The 15308-nt window shown below is 40.9% G+C and overlaps 1 pseudogene; it reads right to left on the reverse strand.

Moving 5' to 3' along the window:
- Positions 1–280: 280 nt before the first annotated feature.
- Positions 281–10427, reverse strand: LOC123241063 (annotated as a pseudogene).
- Positions 10428–15308: the final 4881 nt, after the last annotated feature.

Raw genomic sequence — 15308 nt, forward strand, 5'->3', positions numbered from 1 at the left:
AGAACATGAGTCATGTAACCACAGAAAAATTTTCTAAAAAAAAAATACATATAAATTCCTCACATTAAAATAATCACAATTCTAAAAAAAAACACCAAAAAACCAAAAAACTTTTTTCAGTCTAAAAAGATCAAAGTTTGATTAATGATTATAACACTAGCAATTGCCTATTTTTGAGGTATGAATAAACGCCCTGAAAATTTAACAATAGGCTTTAGCAGGTTAGAGTTGGCTCCAGTACATTACTGAGTAAATACACTCTTTACAGATCATAATGCAATTATATGTTCCCTTTGCACACCAATGGGACTCTGGAGTCATCCAGGAAGGAGTCCTTCTCAGCTTTCTAATCCCCAGCACAGACCATGCCTGGAGTGAGAGCTCCTGCATAGGAATTTTTGCAACTTTCATCATGATGTTCTCACACTGGATGGTGCTGGGATATTTGACAATAGGACTAGAAATGGTATCCCGGGCTGACAACAGGCAAGTGGGCTTTGGATTGGCACGGTTCTTTGCCAGATAAATGAGCTGAATCTCAGGGGTCAGCTTCACTGGCTTCTCCAGACAGAGCAGTGTGAGATGGTTGTTGGTTTTGGAGTTGTGCTCCATGAGTAAAGTACTCAATGGTCCACCTGACCAATTGCTGTGATGGCTCCAGGAGCTAGAGATTGTGTTTCCCCAGGACCATTCCAAGGTTCTAGGGGGCATGGTGAGCTGCTGTGAGGACCCACCTATTGGATGGCAGGACACCCCGCAGCAGAGCTTTTGAAAGACGAGCAGTACAGCTTGCCCGGGCTGGGAGTGGAGAATACAAGTCTGACCACTAGAGATCTTGTCCTTGTCCCTCTGGGCATTGTCAATGACCAACAGAAGAGGCAGTAATGAGATCAGAAGCAAAATAGCTGAATGGAGTGGGGGAAGAGCTGTGAGAGAAATAAGGAAAAAGGGAGTGACAGAAACAGATGCTCCTGTATATTAACAGAGAGATCTACTGAATGATCCAGACCAAAGAGATGGTGCCCCAAATAGAAACCAGCCTGGGTCTGGTAGGGAGGATTGTAGAGATTAGGGGGATGAGACAAGACAAGCAGTTAGAGGTCATCGCACAGAGAAAGGGAAGACAGAAAAGCCCCTGCTAGGGGTGTCTTGCACAAAAGATCTGCTATAGGAGGAGGTCTCTTCTATGTCTAGGAGATCTATTCTTGACCAAATAAGAGATGGAGGCATTTACAAAGATAAAACAGATAACTTTGATTATATGAAACAGATCAGCTTCTTTACAGACAAAATAAATGCACCTAGGATAAGAAGTGAAGTGGTTGAAGAGGAAAATAAATCTTTGTTATTGAATTTCTCCAATAACAGCTTCATATTCAAAATATATAAGCAATTACAGATATATGTATACACACATGTATATAAAAACAAAAGACATTCCCCATTAGATAGTCTCCAAATGGTCAAAGAATATGAACAGTTTTCAAAAGAAGACCTACCAACTATTAACAACGACACCGTGAGGATTAAATGGGATCTTATTTGTAAAGTATTCAGCATAGTTTCTGCCATGAAACAAACACTTCTTCCTTTCCTCACCTCATATGAAAGAATGTTCCAAATTGTTAATAATAAGAGAAATGCACATCAAAAAACCCCCAAGGTTTTCCCTCACACCTTGCAAATGGTCAAAGATGACAAGAGGAACAATTCTTGGAAGGGTTGTGGGAAGGCAGGCAGACTAGTGCCTATTTAATGTTGTTGGTGGATATGTGAATTGGTATGACTATTTTGGAAATCAATTTAGAATTCTGTAGATAAGTTACAAAAGTGTTCATATCTTTTAACCTAGTAATTCAGTTCTTGGGTTTATACCACAAGGAAGCCACTAAAAAGAAGAAAATCCCCATGTACACCAAAATATTTATATTTGTTGTGATAACAAAGAATTGGAATTCAGGTAAATATCCATTGATTAGTTGATGGTTGAACAAATTGTAGTACATGAATATAGTAGAATATTACTGTGGTATAAGAAATAATATATGAGATGAATACAAAGAAGTAAAGATGCAGCCTGAAGTCTGAAAGGCAGGTGTTATCCATGTTGTCACCATAACATCATCATTGCTAACATTTATATGGCTCTTACTATGTGCTAGACATTTTTCTAAGCATTTTATAATTATTGTACTATTATATTATATGTATATAATATTACATTATACTATAACAATAGCTAATATTTACATAGCTCCTACTATGTGCTGGGCATTGTGATAAATGCTTTATAAGTATTATCTTATTTGACCCTCACAACGATCCTAGAAGGAAGGTGCTATTATTATCTCTATTTTATAGATGAGGAAACAAAGGAGGCTGACAGACTTGTCCAATGACATACCCAGGATCACACAGCTAGTAAGTGATTGATGCCAATTTTGATTTGAGATTTTGACTTTGGATCTGGTAATCTCTGCACTATAGCTCCACCTAGCCGTCTTGCAAAGCACTCTATCTTGAACTTGAAAATAGCCCATAACGTTAGTACATTTGACAGCTAGCCTTTAACTTAGATCCCCTTCTATCTATTATAACTCCACCTTTCCGTCTTTCCTTGGCATCTAAGATTAGACAAATACAGGCAAAGACCAGCAAACTTGAAACACTTGACTACTGCTTTACAAGTGTTATATTATTAAAGGGGTGGTCAGTGAACAGTTAGAAAAGGAAGCAATGATCAAAAGCAATTCTAATTGTTAAAATTAGACCAAGAAAACTAGCCTTGCTTCCATTTTGATGGGCTTATTAGACTGACAAAGCAGAAGAATTCTATAGACATAGAATTCCTAGGTTTTAAGGAAGCTTTTGACAAAGTCCATCACGCTATTCTAAGTGATCGTGGCGTTACTGGATTCAGAATTGGTTTAATAGCTAGCACCAAAGAGTAGTCATTAATGGATTAATGGCAACTTGAAATAAGGTCTTTTGTAGAGTTCTCCAGAGATCTGTGATTGACTCTGTGCTGTTCATCATTTTTATTAATAACTAGGACAAAGATATAGATGGAATGTTTATTAAAATGTATAAATATAAATTTGTAATATATTTATTTTACATGTAAAATATAAATTTTATAAAAATGCTTATAAAAGAATGAGGATCCAAAAATATCCAAATGACCCAAAACATTAGCCTATATATAATAGTATTAAATCGAACCAGATAATCAGTATTTATTTTGTAACTGTCATATGTTGCATACCGTGCTAATTCCTGGAAATACAAATACCTTCCCTCCTTGTCCTCTTTCCACAAAAAGACAATCCCTATCCTCAAAGAACTTGCAATATAATGGGGAAAGATAACACATTAAAGGAAACTAGAAATCTAGGGGGAGAGGACTAAGAGGGTACTTATGTCAGGGCAAGGTGAAAAAGTCCAAAGAATCCAAACTAGAGACAGGAGAGAAGTGAGCATGGATGGTCTGGGCATGTCTTTAAATGTTATTCCTGGGCCGGAACTCACTAATCAGAAGAGAGGACCACAGGGGCCAAGACATCTCTAGGGTGTACAGGTTGCTGGGGCAAAAGTCTCTGACCTCTGGAAGTTTATGTTCTATTAAGGAGACACAGGCACATTTACAAGTATATACAAAACAAATACAAAAAAAAAAAATAAGGTAGTTTTATCAGGAAAGACACTAGCAGCTAGGGGAAAGAGGGAATCAGAAAAGGGTTGATTAAAAAAATGTATACGTGAGCCCAGACTCGAAGGTAATAAGAGACTGTATGAGGCAGAAATGAGGGGGAATTGTATTCCAGACACTGGGTAGACAGTGATGAAAAATGAAACATTAAGAATGAGGTACAGGGGCAGCTGGGTAGCTCAGTGGATTGAGAGTCAGGCCTAGAGATGGGAGGTCATAGGTTCAAATCCCACCTCAGACACTTCCCAGCTGTGTGACCCTGGGCAAGTCACTTGACCCCCATTGCCCACCCTTACCACTCTTCCACCTAGGAGCCAATACACAGAAGTTGAGGTTTTAAAAAAAAAAGAAAAAAAAGTGTGAGGAACAATAAGAAGGCCAGTTAAATGATAGAACCTCTCAAGAAAAATATTATAAGGCTAGAAAAGTTGTTTGGAGACAGCCTCTAAATAAAGGTCTTTAAGTCTTAGGGCTTGGGACCTTTTTCAGGCCTGGATCCCTTTGGCTGTCTGAACCTATGGACTTCTCAGAATCACGTTTTTGTCCTCAGAATCACATTTTTGTTCATTTGTTTGTTTTTGAATCTTTCTCTTTTGTCTTAGAATTCTAAGGCACTTAACACCAATTGCCGATCTTGTCCAGTAAGTAAATATCAGTAATTGATAAAAGTGAATATCAGTAAGAGAGAGGCAATTTGGGTTAAGTGACTTGTCCAGGATCCCACAGCTAGGAAGTATCTGAGGCCAAATTTGAATCTAGGTCTTCCCAACTCTAGGCCTGGTTCTCTATCTACTGTGCAACCTAGTGGCCCCCATTATATGTTTTTAAATACATAAAATAAAAGGATGTGACAAAGGAAATCAATTATAATAAAATCCAGACTGTAGGCAGAGAGACTGAAATCTAGTGGCAGGTCTAATAACTACAGTAATTTCAAAGTAGTGATGAACGTGAGTGATATTTTGAGATATCTGTGACAACTGTAATAGGATATGAAAAATCTGGTGACAAGGTCACAAGACTTCTAATATCACTAGAGTTTGTTGCTTATATTTATAAGTGAAAGAAATGCTAAATTTCAGTTCGGGGCTAGTAAAAATAAAGATGTATTTTTTTCCTCATCCACATTCATGGAATGTCTGAAATCTATCCAGGTAGGAGGACTTATTTAAGAAAAAATACTTGTTTGTCCTAGAAGTCCTAGAAATGATAGTTTTTTTTTTTTTTTTTTTTTTTTTTTTTTTTTAGCCCTTACCTTCCATCTTGGAATCAATGCTGTATATTGGTTCCAAGGTAGAAAAAAGCAGTAAAGGTTAGGCAATGGGGGTTAAACGACTTACCCTGCTTGCTAGCTCATCATTATTTCAAAATGACTGCAGTGATCAGACTTGCCACTAGACCTTACATTATTACAATGTTCCCATCTACATGTTGCATTGCAATATAATTGCTTTCCTTTGTCATCCTGTGTTTTAGTTTAGACATTTGGGGTTTTTTTATTCTAAAAGGGACCCAAAGGCATCACCAGACTGCCAGAGGAGTCCATGGCCCCCTCCCCCAATTTTAAGAACCCCTGAAATAAAAGGATATAGCACCCATGGGGAACGGTGGCCAGAGACAGCGATAAGGATGGGGGGGCAGTGTAGATGGCCAAACTTCTTCCAAGAAAACTGGCAGAGTTGATTCTAGAACGGGAGATGGGGAGGGAGGGTGGGAGACTGTTGGGCTGCTGGCCAGGAGGTTGTGAAGCAGGGCTGGGGTCTTCCTGAAGTCGTGGGCCGGGTGAGGCAGATGGTCCAAGAAGGAAGTTCTGAGATGAGACAGTTAAAACTGCCAGGCTAGAGAAGCACCGTGCTTGGCACTGGTCAAAGTGAAAACAGTTTCTGACCTCATCTTTCACATGAAAAGGAAACAGAATTCTCCAGCAGGTCACTGAGCCAAGTGCTGGGAAAATAATAAAAGCAAAAAACAATCCCAGCTCTCTAGGAGCTCGCATTCTAATGGGCTGGACTAGTGACATCGTTGGTTAAAAGAAGTCCCAGGTGGGGAAAATTCCTTCTGCCGATGCAGCTAGCACCTTCCTTTTTAGGTTGGGTGACTTATCCAGGGCCACACAACCAGTGTGTGACGGAGGCAGGACTAGAACCCAGATCCTTTTGACTTCCAGGATATTTATAGAGTAGATGAAGGGTCATTTCAAAGAGGAAGGCACTAGTAGCTGCAGGAATTGGAAGAGACCTGAAGAAGGTAGGATTTGAGCTCAGTCTTTTTTTTTTTTTTAAACCCTTACTTTCCATTTTGGAGTCAATACTGTATATTGGTTCCAAGGCAGAAGAGCAGTAAGAGCTAGGCAATGGGAGTTAAGTGACTTGCCCAGGGTCACACAGCTAGGAATTGTCTGAGGCCAGATTTGAACCCAGGACCTCCCAACTCTAGGACTGGCTCTCAATCCACTGAAACACCCAGCTGCCCCCTTGAACTCAGTCTTGAAGGACACCAAGGAAGCTAAGAGGCCAAGGGGAAGAAGGAGAGCATTCAAGGCATGGGATTGACTTATTCTTCTACAAGACTAGACTGGGACAAGTGGGGGCAGCTGGATCTTATTCTTTTTTTTTTTAAACCCTTACTTTCCATCTTGGAATCAATACTGTGTATTGGCTCCGAGGCAGAAGAGTGGTAAGGGTAGGCAATGGGGGTCAAGTGACTTGCCCAGGGTCACCCAGCTAGGAAGTGTCTCAGGCCAGATTTGAACCTAGGACCTCCTGTCTCTAGGTCTGGCTCTCAATCCACTGAGCCACCCAGCTGCCCCTTGGGTCTTATTTTTGAGGTACTTATGAGTGATTAGTCATTTCTATGGATTCCTGAATTTTCCTGTATTTGGTTTAAGAAGTAGTGTAGGAGGAGCAGCTAGATGGCTCAGTGGATAGAGAGCCAGGCCTGAAGCCCAGAAGTCCTAGGTTCCAATCTAGCCTCAGATATTTTCTAGGTGGGTGACCCTTAACCCAAATTACCTATCCCTTACCACTCTTCTGCCTTGGAACTAAATACTTAGTATTGATTCTAAGACAGCAGGTAAGGGTTAAAAAAAATGTGGTGTAGTAGTTTCAGAAAAAACCTGGGAAGATATGCATGAACTTATGCAAAGTGAAATGAGCAGAACCAGGAGAACATCATCCACAATAGCAGCAATATTGTGAGGATGATTAACTGAGAAAGACTTAGCCACTCTAATCAAGAAAATGATCCAAGGGGGCAGCTGGGTGGCTCAGTGGATTGAAATCCAGGCCTAGAGACAGGAGGTCCTGGGTTCAAATTTGGCCTTAGACACTTCCCAGCTGTGTGACCCTGGGCAAGTCACTTAACTCCCATTGCCTAGCCCTTACCACTCTTCTGCCTTGGAGCCAATACACAGTATTGACTCCAAGATGAAAGGTATGAGTTTTAAAAAAAAGAAAGAAAGAAAATGATCCAAGACAATTCCAGAGGCCCTAGGATGCAAAATGTTCTCCACCTCCAGAAAGAGAATTGATGTGATAGACTCTGAATATAGACTGTTTTTCTTTCTCCCCTGCTTTCTTGCGTGTTTCCTTTTGCAGCATGGTTAATATGGTAAATATGTAAATATATGTTTTGCATGACTTCCCATGTATAATGGATATCATAATGTTTGCCTTCTCAAGGGGTGAGGAGGGAGGGAAAGGAGAGGGAGAAAATTTAGAACTCAAAATTTCAAAACAGATGAATGTTGATGGAAAGATGCTCATTAACAAGAAGAATATTAATGAAAAGATGTTCTTTTAAAAGATGACTTCTTACATGTAATTGGGAAATGTTTAATGAAATGTGGAAAAATATATGGAAAGATCGCTGAAGATGGTGAACCCGAGAGTAAGAATATGGGCCAGGAGAGGGTGACTGAGTGCAAAGTGTGTATGTCAAACACATGGAAAGAAAAGGAAGGAAGGAATGGAGAGAGAGATAGAGGTAGAAAGGAAGGGAGTTGAGGGAAGGCAGGAAGTAAGGAAGGAGTTGAGGAGGAGAGATGATGGCTAGATATGGAAAACATTATGTGCCAGGTCCACGCAAATAGAAAGTCTCTGCCCTCAAAGAGCTCATATCAGCTAGGGGACAAGACCCTTTGGGATTCCCAATGTCTGGTGGAGTTGAAACAAGGCAGGTCAGCAGAAGCAAAGTGGAGTGAGCCGAGACTCCAATTTCTGCCTTGTATAATGGAAGGCATCCTCCCTCCCAAGGGGCAGTGAAGGTGCTTCTCTGTATGTCTCCAGAGAGTTTTTCTCATCCAGGGGGTCCTTATACTCATGGAATCATGGGTCCCTATTCCTAAGTAACTGGCCTCAGTTTCCTCATTTGTAAAATAAGATGATTGGACTCAGGGGTCTTCGAGGTCCCTAACTCCTATCAACTTCTGTGGCCCACGAGTCAGAGAGGCTGAACCTGAGAGCCGCTTGGCAGGACAGCTGAGGGGGTTTGTAGGTCTCTGGGCAGCCTCTCCTAACAGAGTTGCCTGGGCAAGTTTGGCTGGTATTTATTTTTCTGTGGCTCCCTGACCAGGGTCATGCCATTCGCCTCAAGGGAGGAGCTTAGCAGCTGCCAGGACAGCTGCGGACTTAAAGTCTTAAAGAGTTGCCCAGGACACAGAGATGTTAAATAAACTGCCTTGGGTCAGAGAGCCAGTAAATCTGTATCAGGGGCAGCATCTGAACTCGGGTTATATCTTGTGTTTGCTTTTCCTTTGTGTCCCCCAGCCCTTAGCACGTCACCTGGTAGGTAGTCAGCCCTTCATAAAGGTTTGCTGATTGCTTCAGTCATCATTTAGTCAGCAAGAATTAACTCAGTTCTGTGATCCGAATGGGCAGCTATGTGGCACAGTGGATAGAGTGTCAGATTTGGGGTCAAAAAGACCTGAATTAATGTAGCCTCAGATATTTACCAGCTGTGTGACCCTTGGCAAGTTACCTAACTTTATTTGCTTCAGTTTTCTCATCTGTAAAATGAGCTGGAAAAGGAAATGGCAAACCACTCCAGGATCTTTGCCAAGAAAATCTCAAATGTGGTCATGAAGAATTGGACATGACTGAAGTAACTAATAACAACAAAATATAAAGAAAGATCAAAAATATGTTCTGCCCTCAAAGAGCTGCTTTTTAAAAAACTCTTACCTTCATCTTAGAATCATTATTGTGTATTAGTTCTAAGGCAGAAGAGTGGTAAGGGGGGGCAGCTGGGTGGCTCAGTGGATTGAGAGCCAGGCCTAGAGACAAGAGGTCCTGGGTTCAAATCTGACCTCAGATACTTCCTAGCTGTGTGACCCTGGGCAAGTCACTTGACCCCCATTGCCTACCCTTACCACTCTTCTGCCTTGGAACCAATTCACAGTATTGACTCCAAGACAAAAGGTAAGGGTTTATTAAAAAAAAAAAAAAAAAAAAGTGGTAAGGGCTTATCAGTGGGGGTTAAGTGACTTGCCCAGGGTCACACATCTTGGAAGTGTCTGAGGCCAGATTTGAATCTAGGACCTCCCATCTCTAGGCCTGGCTCTGAATCCACTGCACCACACAATTACCCCCTAAAAAAGCTTATATTCTAGTAGAGGAGATGACATGCAAAAAATTCAATCCTGACTCCTAGTCTGACTCTATTCACTTAACCCCTTAGACATCATCCCTGTTTTCTCCTTCTTTAGTCTCTTCCTACTTTCTCTCCAGGGCCAATCCTCTTATATGGATCTTTGATTCCATCTCCTCATGTGTCCTTTGGCAGAGTGCCTCTCTGAGATTATCCCTTCCCTCCAATTCTCACTTCTCCCTCTTTCATCCAAGTCTTTTTCAACCTTTTTTCTTTTTAAACCCTCCCCTTCTGTCTTAGAATTGATACAATTGGTTCTAAAACAGTAGAACAGCAAAGGCTAGGCAAGAGGGGTTAAGTGGACTTGCCCAAGGTCACAGAGCTAGGAAGTGTCTGAGGTTGGATTTGAACCCAGTTTCTCTCTCTCTCTCTCTTTTTTAAACCTTTACCTTCTGTCTTAGCATTGATACTACATATTGGTTCTAAGGCAGAAGAATGGTAAAGTCTAGGCAATTGGGGTTACGCAGCTTGCCTAGTCACCTACCTAGGAAATGTCTGAATCCAGATTTGAATCCGGGATCACCGGTCTCTAGGCCTGGTTCTCAATCCACTGAGCAACCCAGCTGTTCCCCATATCTCTTAACACAGGTCTTAGCTAGGGCCACCTAGTACCCCTTTTCTCATCTTTAAAAAACAAAACAAAAGAAAACTTTTCACTAGACCTTACCATTTCTTCCCTTTCACAGTCAAATTCCTAGAAAAGGTTATGTATTTATTAAAACAATACATAATAACATAAAAGGTTACGTCTCTCCTTCCTCTCTCTCAATCAATTCTCAACCCTCTCATCAGAGCTTCTGAATTCATCCCTCAAAGAAACTGCTCTCTCCAAGGTTATCAGTGATCTCTTCATTGCCAGATCCAATGGCCTTTTCTCAATCCTTATCCTTCCTGACATCTCTGCGGCATTTGGGGTTGTTACCCGCCCCCCTCCTCTTATCTTCTCTCTCCTCATTGGATTTTTATGACACTGCTCTCTCTTGGTTCTCCTCTTACCTGCCTGACACCACCCCACCTTCTCAGGCTCCTTTTCTGGTTCATCATCTATATCCCTGTCCCCAGCTGAACACATATCCCGAGACTACCCGAACCCTCTTCTCTTTCTTTACATTCTCTCCCTGAGATGTGCTCGACAAATCCCTTTGCTTCCTCTGTCTCTTCAGATGATTCCCAGATTTCTAAATACAGCCCTGCTATCTCTCCACAGCTCCAGATCCACATTGCCAATAGCCTATTGTACCTTTTGAACAAGATATCCCAGAGGCACCTTAAACTCAGTATGTCTACAACAGAATCACTCTTTTCCCCAAACGCAGCCTCTTCTTAATTTCTCTTTTCCGTCATCATCCTTTTGGTCCCCCAGGCACCCCTTGTGTTCTTTCTATGGGACCTCACTCTCCCTCACACACATTTTAAGTCAATTGCCAAATCTTTCCCTTTCTACTTCCACCATTTTGTTCACATTTGTCTCATCTCCACTCACATAGCCATTACCCTAGTTTAGGCCCTCATCTAACCCAGCCTACTGTAATAGCCTTCTCATTGGCCATTCCCCACTCCGATCCGTCCTCCACACAGATGCGAAGGTGATCTTTCTAAAGCTCTGGTCTTACCAGGTCTTTCCCTTCTCAATAAACTCTAACAACTCCCCATTGCCCGAAGGAGCAAATAGAAACTCCTGTTTGGCTTTTTAGTCCTTCACAGCCTGGCTCCAACCTACATTTACAGCCTTATTGTACATTCCTTCCCTTTGCAATCTCTTCAGGCCAGTCAAAGTAGCATTTTTGCTGTCTTCAGCCATGACATCCTCGTCCTTTGTTTAGGCTTTTGCTGTCCCCCTCTTCCCCTCCTGCCTCTTAGAATCCCATGAATCCCATGTTTTCTTCAAAATTTAGATAACCATTGATTTCTATGTGAAATCTTTCCTGATCCCCTCAGTTTCTGGTGCCTGCCATAGTTGCCCTTTGTAAAAAAAAAAAAAAAAAAAAAAAATCCTTACCTTTTGTCTTCATTTTAAGACAGAAGAGCAGCAAGGCTTAAGTAGTGGGTGTTAGAGAATTGCCCAAGGTCACCCAGCTAGGAAGTGTCTGAGGCCAGATTTGAACCCAGGTCCTCCTGACTCCAGACCTGGCACTCTAGCCGCTGTGCTGCTTAGTTGCCCTGCCTCCTATTTATCTATCTATCATCTCTTATCTATCTACCCATCTATATTTATCCATTAGTCAACAACAGGTTTATCTATATTCTTGTTCCCCTAGTTTTTAGCATCCCCTCCCATTGCTTTCTCTCTCTCTCTTCCTTCCTTCCTTCCTTCCTTCCTTCCTTCCTTCCTTCCTTCCTCCTTCCTATATAAGAGATCAATCAAAGCTCATTGAGTTAGACCAGAAGTTCAAGGTTGTTGTGCCTGAAGGAACATGGAGTGTGAGGCTATCACCGTGGAACATGGTGCTTCTCCTTTTGAGGGTGAGAGTGAATTCAGCAAGATGGAGAAAAAGTTAGAAGATTTTTTGGTAAAGTTATTTTATTTTACCAATTACATGTAATAACAATCTTCCATAGAAATCTTCTGAATTTATATGATCCAAATTTTCTCTCTCCATTCTTCCCCCATCCCTTCCCAGAGCTGGTAAGCAATCTGACCTGGGATACATAAATATGTATATATAATAATGTGAAACATATTTCCATATCGCTCATTTTTGTAAGAGAATATTCATATAAAACCAAACCCCAAAATATAAACCCAAATGAACTAAAGTAAAAAATTGTATACTTTGATCTGCATTCTGACTCCCACAGTTAAAAGAAGATTTAAGAAAAAAAAAAAGCCAGACATTTCTGGAATAGGTATTTGGTTGCTGTAGTTTCTGAAACCCCATATATTCCATTCCCTGGAGATCTTTAAAAATTCCCCCAAATCTCCTTGGGTGTTTGCCTTCCCCATGGGTATGGAAGGGTATAGAGGAAGAAAAAAATATGAAACCGAAACATAAAAAATTAATTTTTAAAAATCTCCTTGGGGAAGGGATTCCACTATTCTTGTCTGGATTCTCATCATTCCTGCCTGTTTTTCAAGTTACTTTCTAAGTGTTTTCTCATTTTTTTTTCCTTCATGAAGAAAGGTAACCTGGGTAGAGTAGCCTGGTATTTTGTATGAAGTCCACTGTTCCTTTTCAGGCCTTTTTCAGATTTGAACCTTGGACCTCCTATCTCTAGGCCTGGCTCTCAATCCACTGAGCTATCCAGCTGCCCCCAGGAAGGGTTATTTAAAAAAAATGCTTATTTCTTTCCTTCTTTCCTTCCCCTCTAAGTCTCTATCATGATTCTCTATCTAGAGGCACCTAGGTGGCTTAATGGATAGAGCCCGGAGTCTGGAGTCAGGAAGACATGAGTTCAAATCCAGGTTCGGATGCTTAATAGCTGTGCAACCTTGGGCAAGTCACTTAACTACTGTTTGCCTCATTTTCCTCAGCTGTAAAATAGGGATACAAGTAGCACTTATTTCAGGGTTGTTAGGAGAAATCAAATAAAACAGTAGGCACCCTATAAATGCTTATTCCTTCCCCTCCCTTCCTTTTATTTATACAAAAGTCACAAGACCCCTGGATTTGTAGTCAGAGGACCAGAGTCCAACTCCTAGTTTTATTGCTTGTTTACCTGTAAGACTTAGGTGAGTCACCTTATCTCGTTGTGTCTCAAGCTCCTCATCCCTAAGATAAAAGCAGTGGACAAGACCGCCTGCAGGGGCTTTTCTAGCCCTAAATCTAATGATCCCAAGATTCCAACTTATTTCCGTTTTATTTTGTTTTTCCTTTTAGGTGGTCAAAGTTCATGTGTATTTCTGGTTTTGCTTTTTTTTTTTTTCTTCTATGTATTATGTATTTTTCCATGTAGATTTCTTTGTATATGTATTATTCCATTAAAGTCTTTCCAGATTCCCTTCTATTCTTCACACTTGCTTAGCCTAATTGCCTTATAGTGTCCCATTATATTAACACAATATAATTCGCTTAACCATCTCCCTGTTGCTGGACATTTAAATTGTTTCCAGTAATGAACTGATCAATCGACGAGCATTTTTTAAATACCTCCTATGTACCAGGCACTGGGGTGGTTGCTGGGACTACGACTACAATAAATGAACAATCCCTCTACTTGCAAGGCCCTTCGACTCTAACGAAGGAGACAACAGAAGCATGTAGAGGGATAAGGATTGATCGTAATAATAGCTAGCAGTTACAAAGAGTTTTTAAGGTTTGCAAAGCACTTTAATAACAGCTGATATTAATAGCTATTACTATTATTATTATTATTCATCTGTAAAATGAGCTGGAGATGAAAACAGCAAACCACTGCAGTCTTTGCCAAGAAAAGCCCAAATGGGGTCCTGAAGATATTGGACAGGCTGAATCATCTAAACAACAATGACAATAAACATGAATAATAGAGCATCTTGGGGGCAGCTGGGTGGCTCAGTGGATTGAGAGTCAGGCACAGAGATAGGAGGTCCAGGGTTCAAATCTGGCCACAGACACTTCCTAGCTGTATGACCCTGGGCAAGTCACTTAACCCCCATTGCCTAGCCCTTACCACTTATTGATTCTAAGGATTAAAAAAAATAGCATCTAGTCTAATATATGCTTAGCACTGTGTAATGTGCTCCAATTATTATCTCATTCAATCCTCAAAACCCTGGAAGGAGGATGCTCTCATTATTCCCATTTAACAGATGAGAAACCTGAAGCAAACAGAGATTAAGTGACTTGCCCAGGGTCACATAGTTAATAAGTGTCAGAGGCTGGATTTGAGCTCAGGTCTTTTTAACTTTGAGTCCAGGACTTTTTCCACATTTAACCCAGATGACAATCCTGAGAAGTAGGTACAGTTATTATCTCTATTTCAGGAAATTGAGGCAGACAGTGGTTGAGTGACTTGCCCAGGATCATACAACTAGTGTTTGAGGCTAGATTTGAATTCAGGTCTTCCTGATTCTAGATCTCCTGCACAGTCAACACTTCTTCTTCCTTTATACATAAAGATAATAAATGCAAATAAATGGTTGTTGCTCAGTCATTTTTCAGTCACGTCTGACTCTTTGTGATCCCATTTGGGGTTTTCTTGGAAGAGATCCTGCAGAGACTTGCCATTTCCTTTTCCAGTTGATTTTATAGATGGGGAAACTAAGACAAACAGAATTAAGTGACTTAGGGTTGCAAAGCTAATAGGTGTCTGCAGCCAGATTTAAATTCAAGAAGATGAGTCTTCCTGACCTTCAGGCCAGGTGCTCTATCCACTGCATCACCTAGTTGAAACAAATAAATATAAGGTAGTTTGGGGTGAGGATGAGCAGCTGAAGGGATCAGGAAAGGATTCCCTTAGATTCTAGGGCCTAGAAGGTCATGCCTGAGTAATGTCTGAGCTGTGTCTTGAAGAAAGAGGAATTCTAGGAGGCAGGGGACCAAGGAGGGAATCAGGCATGGGGGACAGCCAGGCACTGAGACAGAAGGTAGAAGGTGGTATGTATGAGAAGGCCAGTTTGATTAGATCACTGAGCTGCAGGGAAGAGGAACTATATAATATGGCTGGAAATGCAATTTGGGACCAGGTAGTGAAGGAATTATTAGATCAAAAACATTTTATTAAAGTTTGATTCCATACTGCCAGATTGTTCTAAAAAAAAATATCGTACACATTTTAAAACTAAACAGAAGAGTTTATATTTGACCCAAGAGAAGGTCAACTACTGAAGCTGAAGCTTAAATACTTTGGCCAGTGTTATGGGTGAATTTGGGAAAGGTATTAGGTTAAAGGGGATTTTGAAGGGATGTTGTCAGGTACTTGCTAGGTAGATAATATGAGTTGCAGGTAGGATGTAATGTTGAGATTCAGGATATAATATGAGGCTGAAGTCAGGGAGTATAACACTGAAGGTAACAAAGATCTTCAGGGAGAG

This window comes from Gracilinanus agilis, chromosome 3 (genome assembly GCF_016433145.1).
Source record: "Gracilinanus agilis isolate LMUSP501 chromosome 3, AgileGrace, whole genome shotgun sequence".
Lineage (NCBI taxonomy): Eukaryota > Metazoa > Chordata > Mammalia > Didelphimorphia > Didelphidae > Gracilinanus > Gracilinanus agilis.